Source organism: Caloenas nicobarica, chromosome 5 (assembly GCF_036013445.1).
Source record: "Caloenas nicobarica isolate bCalNic1 chromosome 5, bCalNic1.hap1, whole genome shotgun sequence".
In the NCBI taxonomy this organism is placed as follows: Eukaryota; Metazoa; Chordata; class Aves; order Columbiformes; family Columbidae; genus Caloenas; species Caloenas nicobarica.
In genome coordinates this window covers 44,214,509-44,222,142 of record NC_088249.1, presented here as the reverse complement: position 1 = coordinate 44,222,142, position 7,634 = coordinate 44,214,509, and positions in this window count along the sequence as shown.

Below are 7,634 nucleotides of genomic sequence, written 5' to 3'. Positions count from 1 at the left end.
CCACTCGTCAGGACTGATGGGCTTAGTATAGCTACATACAGTGATTTATAGCTACAATAGTAACCTAGGAGACAAGGTACCAGGAAGGGGCTAAAAAACCAGAATTTTCATACCATAGTATTGGCAAAGTACAGAAGACTGTTCTCCTGGGGTTTGGGATAGAAGAGGTATGATGGGTGCTGCGAATCCATAATGCCTCCTTCTCAAGTGCTGCTACTATTGCCTTAGCTAAGAAGCATTTAACACCCACTTTGCCTTTTCTGGTCGTAAACATTTTCAGAGTGGATACGAAATCTGCCTCACTATGCTTTGTTTTCAAAGTGCTGCTTTTCCATCCTCAAAGTTTCCATAGCAACCTGGGCCATTTGTTTAAATTGGATCTCACTGGCCTGTCCTCCCTGCACCTAACCTCTGCTGAGATCTTGCAGGTGTCCTCTCCTCTTGTTGGCACGCCCGGGGTGACTTGGAAGGGCTCTATGGGGGCTCAGCAGCAGCTGGCTACAAGGGCACTGGCCCTTCCCAGAGGGCCTTTCACTCAGCAAGATGACAGATGAGCGATTTCTCCCCTGTTGCCCTATTTGATTTACCACGTTCTTCTGTGTAACGTTCAGTGTGGCTTTGTGGAGTTATTTCAAGCTCCCTTGAAGTACAGGTTAGCTGGCAGGTCTTTGGTGGCTCACACTGGGAAGGCACAACTCGGGAGAGCTAGGAGGCCTTGTTTTAAGGAAATAAAGTGGAGACCATATTGAGGAGTTTCAATCAGAGGGCACAAGAAGGGCTGTCACATGGCCTCCATCGTTTGGTTTAGGTTCCCCGATGTTCTGATCACTCAGGAGATTTTGCTGGCTGAGCAAGACTTAGAGCAGAATTTTCCCATCACAGGGGGTCATCCAGACAGACGGTGCTCACTGGATCCAGAATGATGTTATTTCTGCCTAGAGCTGCACGTGCAGCTGCTTTGCTGTTCACGTGAGGGTGGTGTTTGCTCTCTCTAGTGCCATGGTGGAGGCACCACATAAACCCCCGCTGAAGAGTGGGTTGACGTTACAGCTGATCTCTGAGTTACCAGTGCCAGTCCCCTGCCTCTGGGCATGTGCTCCCAGCGATGCCTTGCGCAGGGCGGGCTGCCGTGCAGTGCCAGACCCTGGGAGGCAAGCTGGCCAAGTGTGATCCCTTAAGGCAGAAAAGAGCAGAAACCAGGCTGCCTGGCAGAAGCCCCAGGCTAGGAAGAGCCCCAGCGTTGCATGGGACGGGGCAGTTGTGGCTGTGACTCGTCACTGGCCATTGGATCCTTGTCATCATCAGGGAGGACTGCGGGAGGACTTCTTGCCCTGAAGAGCTTGTGATTCAGAGAGCAAAAGATAAAGCAAGAGTGAACAGAGACATGACTTGCCAGAGGGTGTACTGGCCTAGACGTAGAACCTGCAATCCCAGTTTGGTGCCTGGTTTGTTAGGCTGCAGAGCTAACATGGTTTCCAGTATCCCCCCTTCCCCACGTCCTGCTTTTTGGAGGCAGATCCGTGCCGGGTTTCTGCACTGCGCTGAGGAGACAGCCTGCCTGACAGGCATGCCATGCCTTTAGCTTGAAATAACTGCGAGGGCTTGGAAAGGAGGGGGGCCACAAGGCGCAGGCTACTTGATTATTTGTGAGAAGCAAGTGGCGTGATGGAAGAGGGATTTACAGTTGCCTGGTGGTGGTGTTTTCCATCAGGAAGCAGTGAGTGGCTGCAGGCTCCCTGGTTATGGGGCCAGGATGCAGCACCAGTACCCACCACCCACCTCTGCACAGGGGCGGGGGCGAGCGACTCGGCAGGAAGGTGTCCGTGCGTAAGGCAAAATCTGCCAATGTCTACACTTCCCCAGGGGCAGTGAAGCCTTCACAGCTTGCACTGGAGAAGAGACTGCTTCCCTGGGATGGGCTGACAAGCCAGCATGAAGAAATCCTCCCAGGCCTCGGGGCAAGGAAAGCGATGGAGTGAGGCGCTGTGTGCTGGACGCGGGACACAGCATCTTGGTGCTGCAGCAGCCACAGGTAGAATAAAATGGCCTGAGCATTGGCTGCTTCTCCGTGACATCTCTTTTACATGGTTCAGTCTTTCCTTTGGTCGCCTCCCCAGTCAACTCCTGGCTTCACTTCCCTTGCAAAGACCAAAGTAGATCTATTTTATCTTAGAAAAATAACTTCCCAGTGCGACTAAGATAATTCTTCACCTTTGGGTACTATGGGCTTTCATCTGACAGGGATGGGGTTACACTTTTTTTCTTTCTGCTTGCCAGCATTAGCACCACATTGGATCACCTCCCCAAAGCAGGGCTTTGGTTGCGGAACCAGTGCTGCCCACCTGTTTACTGATGTGGTTGTAGTAATTTTTGCCTAAAGTTCCTGAAAAGGTGTGGAGACTGAGTAAAGAACAGTCTGCAGGATATGGTTACTTGAAGTCAGTTTGTTGTCAAGAAACTTAGAATCATAGAATTATTTAGGTTGGAAGGGACCTTAAAGATCATCTAGTTCCAAACTCCTGCCATGAGCAAGGACACCTTCTGCTAGACCAAGTTACTCAAAGCCCCATCCAACCTGGCCTCAAATGCTTCCAGGGGTGGAGCATCCACAGCTTCTCTGGGCAACCTGTTCCAGAGCCTCACTGCCCTCATGGTGAAGAATTTCTTCCCTATATCTAATCTAAATCTACCGTCTTTCAGTTTAAAGCCATTACCCCTTGTCCTATCACTACTCGCCCCTGTAAAAAGTCCCTCTCCAGCTTTCTTGTGGGTCCCCTTTAGGTACTGGCAAGCTGCTATAAGGTCCCCCTGGAGCCTTCTCCAGGCTGAACAACCCCGACTGTCATCCTTTCTTCACAGGAGAAGTGCTCCAGCCCTCTGATCATCTTCATGGCCCTGCTTTGGACTTGTTCCAACAAGTCCATGTTTTTGTTATGTTGAGGACCCCAGAGCTGAACACAGTACTGCAGGTGGGGGCTCACAGGAGCAGAGGGGCAGAATTACCTCCCTCGGCCTGCTGGTCATGTTCCTTTTGATGCAGCCCAGGATACAGTTGGCTTTCTGGGCTGCAAGGGCACATTGGTGGCTCAAGCTGAGCTTCTCATCCACCAACACCCCCAAGGTGCTTTTCCTCAGGGCTGCTCTCAGTCCGTTCTCCACTTGCCTGTATTTCTGCTTGGAATTGCCCCAACCCATGTGCAGGACCTTGCACTTTGCTGTGTTGAACTTCGTAAGGTTTGCATGGGCCCACCTCTCAAGCCTGTCAAGGTCTCTCTGGATGGTGTCCATTCCCTACAGTGTGTCAACTGCACCACTCACCTTGATGTCATCAGCAAACTTGCTGAGGGTGCACTTAGTCCCACTGTCCCTGTCGCTGACAAAGCTGTTAAACAGCACCAGTCCCAATATGGACCCCTGAGGAACACCACTCATCGCTGGTCTCCACTTGGACATCAAGCAATTGACCGCAACTCTTTGACTGCAGCCATCCAGCAAATTTCTTATCCACTGAGTGGCCCATCCATCAAATCCCTGTCTCTCTAATTCAGAGACAAGGATGTCATGCGGAACAGCGTCTAATGCTTTGCACAACTCCAGGTAGATGATGTCACTTGCTCTTCCCTTATCCACCTATGGTGTAACTCTGTCATAGGAGGCCACCAAATTTGTCAGGCATGATTTGCCCTTATTGAAGCCACGTTGGCTGTCATCAGTCACCTCCTTATTTTCCATGTACTTTAGCATAGTTTCCACAAGAATCTGCTCCATGATCTTGCTGATGATCATGGTGATCAAAGTGACACTGACTGGCCTGTAGTTCCCCAGTTTTTCCTTTTTTCCCTTTTTAAAAATGGGGGTTATGTTTCCCCTTTTCCAGTCAGTGCCTTCTGTGACTTGGGCAGTGTGGCTAGAGCTCTTGCCGGTGAAGACGGAGGCAAAGAAGTCACTGAGTACCTCAGCATTCTCCATATCCTGGGTGACCAGGTCTCCCGTTTCCTTCTGACAGGGCCCACGTTGTCCCTGGTCTTGCTTGTACCGCTGGCGTACCTATAGAAGCTTTTCTTGCCCTTGATGTCCCTGGCCAGATTTAATTCTATCTAACTTCTGTTTTAATCTCTAGACTACAGATGATTTCTTTCTTGATCACTTACAAACAGGCTTAAAGAGAGAGGAAAAAAGGAAATGTATTCTGCTGAAATACTTGAATGCTCTGCAGTATTTTTAGCTGCAGAGAAAGTGGAAGATAAAATCCTTCAGAAGGTCCAAGATCCTATTTGTGGCACCAACTTAAGACTTTTAATCTCAGCTCTCGTAGGAAGGGTTTCCTTTTTGCCTGAGCTCCAAAGCAGCCAGAGCCTTTGTGGCCATGCTGTCAGCTGGTCAGCCCACCCTTGCTTGTTTTGAAGTTCATAGTCAGTTTTGTCCAAATCTGAGAGAGGATAAGAAAAGTCACAGAAATAGTTAACATTTCTTCAGCTCTTGCAAAAATCGGCAGTTGGGTACAGAGGAGAAACCAAAACAAGCGTCCTGTGCTCAGGCAGCTGTGTTGTACGCGAAAAGCAGGGGAATCCTCCTCCCCTCGCTCCCTTGCTGAAAGCGTTTCTGCTCCTGCAGCTGACACGTTGCCTGGGAGGCAGCACAGCACACATGGCCCCAGCACCATCCCAGCCACCAGCTCAGCATGGACCACGCAGAGGGGCAGAAACTCCCAGGATTCATAAGCAAAGCCTTCTCCCACACATGCAAAAGGTGGTTTTGTTGTTTGCTTGTTTTCTCTGAAAACTTTTTTTTTTTTTTAATTTATATTGTAGAGGAAAAACATTTTTTCAAGCTTCTCAACCTGAGACAGGATGGATTTTATTAATTGCAAAATGTATTCTTGAAATAGAAATCTTCATTTCTGCACTGCTTGACTGATAGTGTCACAGTAACAACCAGACATGTAATACCTCAACAGTTAAAGCCATGGGAGGTTACAAGTTAATTTTGCTACAAGTGGCAGCAGCTTGTACCAAATTCAGCAGGGCTGTTCAAAGCAATCTGTCTCTTAATTGGTTAAAAGTGCAGTTTCATTCTTTAAACAGCTGAGTTTTCTGCAGTCACTGGTCTCCACTTGTCTAAATTGCACTCTTATCTTGTATCCTTGTAGCACCATGGCCTGATACGTCAGTAACAGCACAGGGAAAAGCTGCCCATCCCTTCTGAGGCCCAGCAGGCCAAACAAGGAAAAATTAATGTAGCAGTTTCCATCAGGGAACATTTTGCAGCTCTCTCTGAAAACAGGGTCTTATCACTACATTTATCGTTAGTGGTGTGATGACAGCCAAATGCTGTTACCCTGTGATGTGCTGCTGAAACACTGACTTCTCACTTCAGATATCACTTCACAGTTAAAACAATTCGATACAGATAATAAAATAATCTATTTCTGTGAGGAGCATTAATACATTCATACATTTTAGTCAGTACCTTGTCCTAGTGGCAGTGGGCAGAAGTTTTATGGGATTTATTTCAGCTCATAAAAAGTCAGGCGAGACTGAAAGTCAGGCATTTGAGGGGGCAGGAGCTTTGAATACCCATGCTTTGTTTTAACCATGTTGCATCAGGAGGTCCTCACAAGTACTAACGCGTGTTTGTCAGGACCTGCAGTCATGCAGGGGGTACACCCGCTCCTTGCAGCACTGGCTGTTGCACTTAGAGGCAGTGGACCCACTCCCCAATCTCATCACAGGCTGGCTGCCATGTACCCTGTGGGCAGTGTGCTTTACACACCCTGATGGGCTTTTCCATCGTCGGCATTGACCTCACACTCTGTCCCTTGTGCTTGTAGCTCCGGCCTTTGCTCTGCTCTGGACCAGCCCATGTGGCCAGACTGTTCCTCCTGCTCCCTCCTGTCTTGGCCTTCACTGCACTCCTGCCTTCATCTGGCTCCTCTGCTTCTGAGAGTTCCTAATTTCAACTCGTCCTTCCTACCAAACCTGACTATGATTTTTATGGTCTTCATTTGAAAGTGGCCCAAGCCTGACCTGACTGCTGTTGGTTAACACCACTCTTCTCACATGCCCTTCTGGGAAGCTGAAATGTGGGTTTTGGTGACTTACATCACAGTGGAAATCCATGGCAGGCTTCCATCTCCAGTGTCCTCAGCCTGCGACCGCATCCCTGAAATGGTTCAGCATGGCACTGATTTATGTATTATAAATATTTGTAAAATTGTATATTTATACCTAACGGGAGGAACAAAGCTCAGACTTCATATGGCTAACACTGAGTGACATTCCCTCTGTTCCAGGTCAGTTCCCAGCGCACAGGAGGCACCAGTGGGGATGGTGAACACCACGCCGTCCTGGTGCCGGTACGCATTGCAGGGCTGGTGGGCTTGCGTGCACGTGGGTGTTGCTAGAACCATAGTGGCTGTGACCGAGGAAGAGGGAGCAGGAGCCACAGCTGGAAGACAGGGAAGAAGAGGAGCCAGGTTTCAGGGATGGGCTGAGGAAGGGAGGATCACGCCGCGAAGTTATCTGTAAAAAGAAAGAGTTGGAATCGCCAACTTAGCTGAATTTAATTTTTAAACAGACTTATTACTGAAGGTTGACTTAGAAGGAAATGTTTCAGCTAAAATGGCCAAGCCTCTATAAAAATGAGACAAACTTTTTCTCTTAAAAAGCTATTTTTGTCTAGACAAGTATCTTAAAATCTCAGTATGTGGCAAGGTGGCGCAATTTCTGTGGCAGATTGCCTGGGGAGATATAAAAAATCCTTCCATGCACCTATAGTTTATGCATCAAACACATCCGTTTTGAAGCATCCCTCAGAGAACTTCCTCATCCTAGCAACTCCCTGGTATGTTGGCAAGAGCTTCCCTTATGGAAAGAGCTTTTAGAAATAATTTTCATAACCTGCCTGCAAACACCACACCAGGGACGTGAGCCTCCCAGTGCTGCCCAGTGGTGCCTTGCTGAACCTGTCTGCCCTCCAGGACACGGTAAGTGCCGCAGGGGAGTTTCCTCACGCCTTATTGCCTGAGGCTTCTGCCTCATCGCGGCTGCAGGGGGCAAAATCACGGTGCTTGGGGTGTGAAGGAGAGCCCTGGCCTGTGGAAGGCTGGAGTCAGGGTGTGCTGCAGAACAAGCCCTATTTTTCCTCACCAACAGAGATTTCTAGTCCTGCAGCTAAATACCTGCCTGCTGCAGAGGGGAGAAGTGCTTACCCCTCACCTGCGCAGCCAGCTGCAGGGCTCCTCGGGGCTGCCGCCAAGTGCTGCCAGGTAGGAAACCCCTCGGTGTGCCCCAGGCGACATGAGGGATCTGTCTTTAGGAAAATATTTCAAGGGACGCGTCAAGCTTTTAAAGCATTGGCCGTGTGTTGCTCTGTTGGCTGCCTGACGGCAAGCGTGCAGGTGTGTGGTCCTTAGTGTAGGATTACCCTCAGGCAGTCAGCTGCTGGAGATAGCCTCGCTTTTATTTATTTTTTTTAAAAAAGCAAAAATGTTTAAAAGTTGCTGAAGTCTTGGCTAGAAATATTGGAAAGGAAGATGACGAATATCTAACCAAATACATAACGAAAGAGATACAGCAACCTTTAGTGCATAGGCCTTGCAAGTAACCTGTCAATTCCCTGGTGTAAAAGCATTC